At 38.2% G+C, this 10,187-nt stretch overlaps 1 long non-coding RNA gene across 1 annotated transcript; it reads left to right on the plus strand.

Annotated features, from left to right (window-relative positions):
- Window positions 1–1,432: 1,432 nt before the first annotated feature.
- Window positions 1,433–8,833, plus strand: LOC132684612 (uncharacterized). The gene is made up of 3 exons (XR_009612748.2): window positions 1,433–1,751; window positions 7,041–7,206; window positions 8,721–8,833. It is a non-coding gene; the product is annotated as an uncharacterized LOC132684612 (long non-coding RNA).
- The last annotated feature ends 1,354 nt before the right edge of the window (window positions 8,834–10,187 follow it).

Below are 10,187 nucleotides of genomic sequence, written 5' to 3' on the forward strand. Positions count from 1 at the left end.
ACAGACCCTCAGCTGTCCCTTCACACAGAACCTGGCACACAGGGCGAGCTCAACACCTGTCTGTTAAACTCTAGATGAAAAGAACAAATATGAAAGAGAAAGATTCGTGAAAGAAGGAAACTAGGACTCTGAATATAAAGCCCATACTCTTTCCCGTGCCATGTTTGCAGTACATTTAGGTTTTCCGTGCAAGAGAGAGGAAATTCTTGGATCTTTCATCACATAGGTCAAAGTAAAAGGAAACGCTAAAATATCATCGCCCCCTAAATCACGTTAGCCTCCCAAATGTGCTAACTTTGGCCACAGAAGTGAGAAGTCTCATGTCCTTAGAGATAGTTTCTCTGTAATACACTTAATCTGCAGGCTGAGTCTCACACCACAAGCTTCAATTAGTACACACCAGACTGCTTCTCTTGCCCTGAGTCCCACAGTACAACAACTGGAGTTTAGATTTCTAATGAGATAAACAGCTTTGTGGAAAGTTAGAAGCTGGGATTATGACAGCTCAGCATTACGCATTAAATATTATAACGAGCATATGCTGTCTGTGTCTAACAAAGACAGTAAGATAAGAAATAATCAGTTTCAGCTCCTATGTAGTGTTTTATCCTCTTTCTTCTTCTATAATTCATAAAGCTACTTGATAGCATTTTGGAGCTTATAGTCTTAAAATTATAACTGTTGTATAATTTAATTGCAAATAACTGGGCCATCTCATTTAAATTCTCATTACTTTGACATTTTCTAAACCCATGGAGTCCTTTGAGATTATCTTAGTGTGCCAGAAAATTATCAGACATAGTTTGGATCCATTATAAAAGTTTGAGAATCATTACCTTTGAGATTCTCTTTTTTGTTCAATAAAATCACTGATGCTGAAAACTTTCTGCTGCCCATTTTTTATCTGTTTCTTTAACATTTTCTAACATTGATCTTAGCAGTGTAACTTGGATCCAAAGAACTCTCTGAACACTAAATTAAATAATTCTCTGAGAGAGGGAGGGAGGGAGAGACAGAAGGAGGCAGAGAAACCCACTGTACTCACCTAAATGACTAATTAACCTCCATTTAAATTGAGTTTTTTTGTCTGATAACTTTTGCCTCATTGGCTGGAGAGGTAATGATTATCTTTTTTTTTTTTTTTAAACTTTTTTTTTTTTAACGTTTATTTTTGAGACAGAGGGAGACAGAGCATGAACGGGGGAGGGTCAGAGAGAGGGAGACACAGAATCTGAAACAGGCTCCAGGCTCGGAGCTGTCAGCACAGAGCCCGATGCGGGGCTTAAACTCACGGACTGTGAGATCATGACCTATCATGACCTGAGCCGAAGTTGGATGCTTAACCGACTGAGCCACCCAGGCGCCCCGAGGTAATGATTATCTTAATCCTCTTTAGTTACTAGTAGATAAAGGAATTAGAACAAAATGATTCCAAGATGTCGACGTGGGGAGGAGAAGAGTTGCTGTAAATAGGGCAAGAACATTATTTTTAGCTTCGTTTCTTGAAACACCATTCCAAACACTTCTGTGCAGTAGTGACCTGATTATTTTTGTATCTGCAGAGAAGCCACCCAGCTCTTCCCTTGCCCATCACACAGTGACTGGCGAGCTTACAGGTCAACCCCTTCACTCATATCTGATGTCATCGCCTTCGGCTAAGAGGACCCTAAGTTAAGGAAACCTGTGCGGACGCTCCCCATTGTCCACATATGACCATGCAGTGGAGCATGCTTTGCCAGGTGACCATGGAGGTGAGAAGTTAAAGTTTGCGGGCACTGGAACAGGTGCTGTTAAATCTCAAGTGCATTTTCAGCCTCCTCCTATGCTGAAATGTGTTTATTTCAATTGGTCTGGCTTGCAAATTTCCAATAGGCAACAAGGAACGGGCTGGCTTCAATCTCTATCAAACTTTGGAGCATAGGGATATCTTCTTTCCCACAATCTATGTTGCTTTTATTGAAGAGCTTCTCATTCCCTGTCCTAAGTAAACAGTCACGTGTTGTCCATTAAATGCGGAACAGAGCTTCCTCACTGAGTGTCACATTCTTGGCTGGACTTGCAAAGCATCCAGATGTAATTTGCAAGACGTAATTCGAAAATCATGGAGAACAAAAGTTCTGCAAAAATCTGACAAGATTGGAATTCCAGTCACATCTCTCTCTTTTTAAATTTTTTTTTTAAAAATGTGTATTTATTTTTGAGAAAGAGAGAGAGAGACAGAGGATGAGTTGGGGAGGGTCAGAGAGAGAGGGAGACACAGAATCAGAAGCAGGCTCCAGGCTCTGAGCTGTCAGCACAGGGCTTGAACTCGTCAACTGAGAGATCATGACCTGAGCCGAAGTCAGAGGCTTAACCTACTGAGCCACCCAGGTGCCCCTCTAGATAAGTATATCTTAGGATTTGTGTGACTTTGATAACAAATGAGATCAAGATAGGAGGATGAATTTGCAGGTTAATTTATTTGTAAATACAGGGACAAAACTCTTATGCAAAACCATGGTTAGCCATCAAGTGTGCATGTTAAATACATATATTTACATATACATCTTACACTATGCATACATTATAATATATGTATATATCTGTGTATATGTATGTGTGTAATATATATTATTATTTATTATATTGTATTATTCATTATATATTATATTTATTGTATTATATATTATATTATTATAATTCACTTAATTATTTAACTAAAGTACTAAAACAATATAAGTGAAATAAATTAAGAAAAACACCGCCAAAACTTTCATGTTTACTTTGGAGTCAGTGTAATAAATTAAGAAAGATACTGCCTATAGCTTTATATTTACTTTTTATTAAACTTAGAAAAATAAGAATGTAAGAGAATTTGCATGATTCTTCCTTCCTTCTATGCTGTCACTGGGATAATGGCACAGTCTATACAGCAGAACCAGAGACCAGGTGGCTTGTAAACAACAGCGCTTCAGCTCTCACCATCTCGCGAAGCTCTGCAGGCTGCAAAGTCCAACATCAAGGTGTCCGCCGCCAGGTTCTTTTCCCTGGACTCTCTCAGGAGGAGAGGACTGTAGGGGGAGTTCTCTGGAGTTGCTTTCTTAAGGGCACTAATCCCATTCTCCAGGGCTCCCCCCTCCTGACGTAACTACCTCCAAATACCATTAGGATTTTGAGATATGAATTTCTGGGGGGACACATTCAGTCTGCAGCACATAGTTCATCACTAGCTAATATAAAACTACAATAAACATCATTTTAAGTGGGGAGAATCCTTAGAAAGAGTTTCCTTAAGAGAAAGATCAAGATAAGGACACCCATTATCTATGCTGTTGTTCACTATATTACCTAAGAGATGCCCGAAACAATAAGAAAAAGATAGAAAAAAGGATCACCACTTGGAAAGGGGGATATGATGGCGTAGTTGTTTCAAGACGATATTGCAATCCATATGGAATACCCTGAAAGACCAAAAATCTGTTAGAACTATTTAAAAATTTCAGTAACAATGGAAAATGCAAAATCTGTTAGTCTGGGAAGTTCCTCTACACCATGGAAAATCTTTCAGAAAATGGAATGGAAAAGATTTATAATCCACACCAGCAACAAAAACTTTAAAATACCTGGGAATTGGGGCATCTGGGTGGCTCACTTGGTTGAGCGTCGGACTCTTGATTTTGGCTCAGGTCACGAGCCCAGGCTTGTGTGATCGAGCCCCGAGTCGGGCTCCTCTCTGAGTGTGGAGCCCCCTTGGGCTTCTCTTTCTCTCCCTCTGCCCCTCTCCCCCACTCATTATCTCTCACTGTCTCTAAAATAAATAAACAAACAAAAACAAACAAAAATACTCAGGAATTAACTGAAGCAAATATACAAGTATAATTATGGAGAACATTTTTTAGATACTATGTGAATGTGAAAATAATCTCAATAAATGGAGAGATATGCCAAATGAATAAAGTGGACAATTTGAGAAGATAAAGAGATTAATTCTCCTCAGTGGAATTTCAGTGGAATTTTAGCGGGTTTGGGCTGGGGGCGGGAAACCAATTCAAAAATTTAAGGAAAGAATACATTCTAACAGAGAGCAAGGGCCTTGTGAGGAAGAAGAGCAAACTGGTCTACCCTGACAAGCAGTCTCTGCTCTAAAGTTTCAGTAATTAAAATTTGACCATACGCTTGGAAATGAAACAAAACAGCTACCTCCCCTATTCTGTGGGCAGCTATATTTCCCTTACAGGTAACAATTCTACTACACCATCACATGACGGAGAAGTATTATTCATTTTTCAAATTGGATCTTCAGCCTTCCCCTTTATCCCCTGATCTCCCCAGTACTTTACAGAAACTCCTTTTCTGCTTAACTCAGCCTGAGTCACCCCGCGTTGCTTAAAATTAAGAATTCTGATCAACAACATACCTGTAACCAACAATGACTCCTACAAATTGGCAAGAAAAAGGCAAACAGTTCACTAAGAAAATGAAATTTTGGTAATACCTATTAAGTTTTAAATTTGGTACAGCAAGTCCCTTTCTGCCATCAGCTAATGTTAGCCTGGACTCTCTGTTTCACATCTTACCCCCCCAGGCTCAAAAAACACACTTAGAACACAAGTGGATTTTCTTTCCTATTCTTCATAAAATGCTGTCATACAGGTAACAGGCCTATGTGATTTCTTTTTTTTTGTTGGAATCAAATTACAGACCCTCAAATCAATTCTTTCACCAAATTGTGGATATTGAAGCTGTAATCTTTTTTTCCCCATTTATTCTTTTCCTTTTCCTTCTTTTTGCTTTCCTCCCTCCCTCCCTTCCATCCTCCCTTCCATCCTCCCTTCCATCCTTTCATTTTATGGAGAGATTTGTTAAAATTAGCTCCTGCAATCAATAACCTGACACAGACACTAGGAGCTTTTTAGAGCATCTGTCTTCAGAAGTTGACTTGCTGTGTCGGACCAGTTAGTGACACAAAGCAGAATATGTCCCAAACATTTGTAGTTTCCTCTAGAGACAGGTGTGCAAGAAATAATAAAAAACCTTCCCTCCTCTTTCAGCCCCAACTATAAGGCAGCTTTCTCTTTATCATGAATACATTTAGGTGTGTTTCATTGGGCTCCCTAGACCACTCTAATACATTAGGTAAAGTTTTTATTGGAACACTAATCTTATTTTTTGGTTGTTTGATTGGGTGGTTGGTTACTTTACTCGTAATGTTCCTAAAAGACCTCTCAACCGTTTGATGTTGACAATGTGGTCTTAATGGCTGGAATTTTCTAACTGCATGCACAACAACCACTTACTTTACAATAATTGTACCACTAAATCCGGTAGGTATAAGCATTTATTGGTCATAAGCTTTAGGAAAGACTCAAGCTTAGTTTTATATGAGTTTACCTGCAAAGTGATATTTTACAACCAAAACTTATCAGAGTATAGTGTTCAGTTACAAGCCAGCTTCTAACTTCATGAGGAACTTCATTCTGAGAACACAAATTCATTAGGTGAAATATGGTAAATATTAAGAAAGTCAAAGCCAAAACCTGCCACTTGACAAATGAGACATGCGTAATTGATCTACCCATTGACTTGCTAACTAAAGGCTTGAATCATTTTAAGAAAATGTTCAGACTGAACAGAATTCTCACCAAGTCTCTTTTACAGAGTTGCTGTGGGCAAAGAAAAAGGGAGGTAGGAACAACAGAAAAAAAGGAAAAAAAGAAAGAAAAGAAGGGAAGGAGAGGGTGCTAAAAAAAAAGAAGAAATAAACCATAACCAGTAGAGTCAATGGTGCCTGGTTCTCTTCTTTCTTCATATGTGAGGGTTCAGCTAATTCCTTACTGCTTTGAGACTTGGTTTAGTGTATCATTTCGATTTAAATCCCATTTCTAATTTCCTATCTGGCTCAACTATAAAGTCTGTCCTCATGTCTATAGAAGCAAAATACATGAGCAATTTAAATTCAGGTAGTTTGTTGCCCCTGACTAATTATTTCGGGGTCTGCAAAGCCCCTTTGGTGTTATATCTTCTGGCTTTAATACTTTAAATAATTACTATCAGTTATTTATTTCACATTTTCTACTTGGTCCTTGTCTTCATTATTTCTAACTGGGATAAAGACAAAATAAATATCAGTTACACAAGATCTCCAGTCATTTATTCATTTTAACCTACTCAGAATGGTGCCAACAAGCTAAGTTACTTAATATGCAATATTGCTTATTGAAATAGAGTTTGCTGTTCATTCTATTCCTTTTTTTGTGATTATGAGATTGTATATGTAGTGTGTAGAATAGAATAGGAAATAGATGACATATATTATACCATATAACATACATAATTTATATATATATAAACAGTATATAATAATATATAACATGTAATTTATATATACTATATAATGTATAACATACATAATTTATATATATAAAACGTGATATCTGTTTCATAATTTTTCATATGAATTGCCATATAAATGAATATAACAAAATATGAAAGATGTATCTAGTGTATTTTTTATTTTTTTTAATGTTTTTTTCATGTTTGAGAGAGAGAGAGACAGAGCATGAGCGGGGGAGGGGCAGAGAGAGAGGGAGACACAGAATCAAAGCAGGATCCAGGCTCTGAGCTGTCAGCACAGAGCCTGACACAGGACTTGAACTCACAACCGCGAGATCATGATCTGAGCTGAAGTTGGACAGTTAACCGACTGAGCCACCCAGGCGCCCCTATTTAGTTTATTTTTAATGGAATATTTATTTTTGCCTCATGCATTCACGTTAATAGATTACATCACTAGAGGGTATGTCCTCCACAACCTAACCCTGGGATAGTCCTCCCACACACTCCCATACTCTACCTTACTCATTTTTTCAGAAGCAGATGAAAATCCACCCTGTTCATGAGACTTCCAGAAATGCGTCTTGCTGTCATTTGCCCCCTCTGTTTTGCTCCACAGCATTGCATGTGCATATTTATACACTTTATAGGTACTTAACTATATCTACCTCCTCACTACAAGATACTCTCTTTTGGGTAACATCCTGTTTTTGTTTTTGTTTTTTTAGAGAGAGAGAGCACAAGCATGAGCAGTAGAGAGAGAGAGAATCTTAAGCAAGTTCCCAGCCCAGTACAGAGCCTGGCGTGGAGCCTAATCTCACAAGACTGAGATCATGACCTGAGCTGAAATCAAGAGTCAGACACTTAACCAATGGAGCCACCCAGGCATCCGGGGTAATATCCTGTTTTAATCCAACTCAACTCCATGAATTCTGCCGTCCCTGTTTTATGCCTGACTCTAAGTGATGTGGGTATGAAGATGTGCAGTGTTCACCAGGAGGAGGTCTAGGCTGCAAGTGAATGTGGAGAGTGTTCTCATGACCTACGTCTTGATGGCTGTTAGTTGGCATCTCAGAGGAGCATTTAAAACATTCCCCCATGTTCTCAGGGCTTCCACGCTACAGTCTGCTTCTCTTATATTTTTCTAATTAACGATATTCCTCCTTGTCAACACAAGCCAGAGAACAGTTGTCTCTCCAGGCGCAGCCTTCAGCTGGGGCTCAGAAAGCTCTTAGCACATTTATTGGTAAATCATTCTTTAGAAAACCAAATACATGCTCAGACTCTCAGTACTTCCCTCTACGGCTAGGTGATTATAATACCCTGCATTCAATCTTGCCTCCTCTGATACGTTTTGCACTATCCTTGTCGGGACAGGATGAAATTCTGAGATTGTCATTTTTTTCCTGATACTCGAACACTTCTGTTTTCCCTCCTTTCTGGGATGCTGGCCGCCTTCTTCTCACCCCCTTAAGTCTAACGCTTTTCCTTCCTGTGCGGATGCCGCTGTGGGGCTGCCCTTCCCCTGGGCTCCTGTGGCATAACATCTTCTTCAACACCTGGTAGCACATAACATACATTCATTATTTATTTGTTCCCACACAGATCATACACGCCTCACTGGATTAAACATAGACTAAATTTTCACATCCCGATTGTGTCATTATGATTGTTTCCTCTTTAAGTTCCAAAGATATCAGCATGTACCTTCAACAAATAATAATCACAATGTATGCAAGAAAAATTTGATGCTATCATGAAAAATGATATGAACAGACTGGAAAGTATTTAAGCATCTTTAAGACATGAGAAACTCAGCTCTTCCAGACATATGGTCTTAGTCTTTGATTGTACCATGGTAGGCTTTAAATCATATATGAATATTTTCCTTCACACCAAAGACACCACTGAATGTAATCATTAGGAAAGAAATACATTAAACCATGTAACTATTTCAACTAAAACTATAAAAAGTTAAGGCAGAAATGGAAGTAAATTGTTATAATTGGAGTTTGAAATTACATACAGGTATTTCTTATAAGGTGATTTGATGAGATATTTGATAATAAGAAAAAGTGAAAGTCTACAAATGATGCTCATATTTTCTTTAGCAATATGGACACCTACGAGAAATGATCTTCTTCATAAGAGAGGGAAACTACAAACTTTTAAAAATGTTTATTTATTTACTTTGAGAGACAGAGAGAGCACATGAGCAAGGGAAGGGCAGAGATAGACAGAATCCCAAGCAGGCTTCTTGATGTCAGGGCAGAGCCCTACACAAGACTCGATTCCCTGAACCATGAGATCATGACCTGAGCTGAAACCAAGAGTCAGATGCTTAACCTATTGAGCCACCCAGGTGCCCCACAAACATGTAATGTATCTAATTATCTGTATTCACTTAGCCCAAACCCAAAGCCAAGTAGCCACCTCATACACGTGTCCCAAAGCTGCATGTGGTTTCGCGGGAAGGCAGATGGGTGCCCTGGAGAAGATTCTCATCTGAGTGGCTCTGCTGATCCGGGTAAGTCCTATCCCGTTTCTCTGTTCTCCTACACAAAATACTGTGTGATAATTTATCCTCTAGGGTGTGACAAGAGTTAGTGGAATAGCATATGTGAAGTGTGTATCATACTGCCTGAACTGCTAAACTTTTCAGGAAATAAGAGTCATTATTTTCTGGCAACATAAAATTCTGTATATTCTCCCCAAGTATTCGGTTCTAACAGGGAGATTCTCCTTTGCTGTCAATTTTATCTAAATGATTCCTTCATTGGGAAAACTGTATTTGTTGAGATTCAAAGGAAAGTTAAAGCTGAAGGACTTTCTGTGGAAATACTAATTAAAAGAGGTAATGCTCATGGGGGGAAGAAAAAACAACTCTGGAAAGTCCATTTTCATTCATTTATTTAGTCCGTGGTCTATTCATTCATCTCACAAATGTCTCCCCCCTGCAAATTATGAAAGTGTCCGTAACTTAATGTGTCCTTGAAAGACATGTTTCTGATAACGTTTTTATCAAAATTGGCAATATGTTTTTGTTTTTTATCAATTGTACATTAGTCATAATTGAAATTATTACTAAAATGGAATTAAGTGATGGACTGGGACTTTTAACAGTAGGACTGTAGTCACAGGAAAAAAATTCTATTTAAAACATATACATAATTTGGTGGCAGCAAATGAGGTGATTAATAAAAAATTTTTAAGCATTTTTTCAAATATTTCAGACTTTCAAAACAACTGGTTGTACTCATATATTTCAGTATTTTCCAAATAGTATTATGATAAAATTCTGTGGGGCAAACATAATATTATACGTATATATTATCAATATACGAGGTCAGAGAAAAAATAACTGTAATTACTACATATGAAAGTACAACTTGCTTGAATATTTTGTTTTGGCTTTTAATTTCTTTAATGTTTATTTACTTTTGAGAGAGAGTGACAGTGAGCATGATCGGGGGAGGGAGGGAGAGGGGGACAGAGGATTGGAAGCTGGCCTTGTGGTGACAGTAGGGGAGGCTGATGTGAGCTCACAAACTCACAAATCCCGAGATCATGACCTGAGCCTAAGTCGGATGCTTAACTCACTGAGCCACACAGGCGCCTGTGAGTATTTTGGAGTGGATGATGGTAGGTTTCAAATCACTACATTCTTTAGGTTCCATGAGATAATAAATATATATATGAAAGATGTAACAGTGCTTCATAGTTATCTGTATATACATTATGCTATAAATTACGTCTTTTGGAATATTTTATATTTTTTTAATGTTTATTTATCATTGATAGAGACAGCACAAGTCGGGAAGGGACGGAGAGAGAGGAAGACAGGGGATGCAAAGAAGCAGGCTCTGCACTGACAG

This window comes from Panthera onca, chromosome D2 (assembly GCF_046562875.1).
Source record: "Panthera onca isolate mPanOnc1 chromosome D2, mPanOnc1 haplotype 2, whole genome shotgun sequence".
In the NCBI taxonomy this organism is placed as follows: Eukaryota; Metazoa; Chordata; class Mammalia; order Carnivora; family Felidae; genus Panthera; species Panthera onca.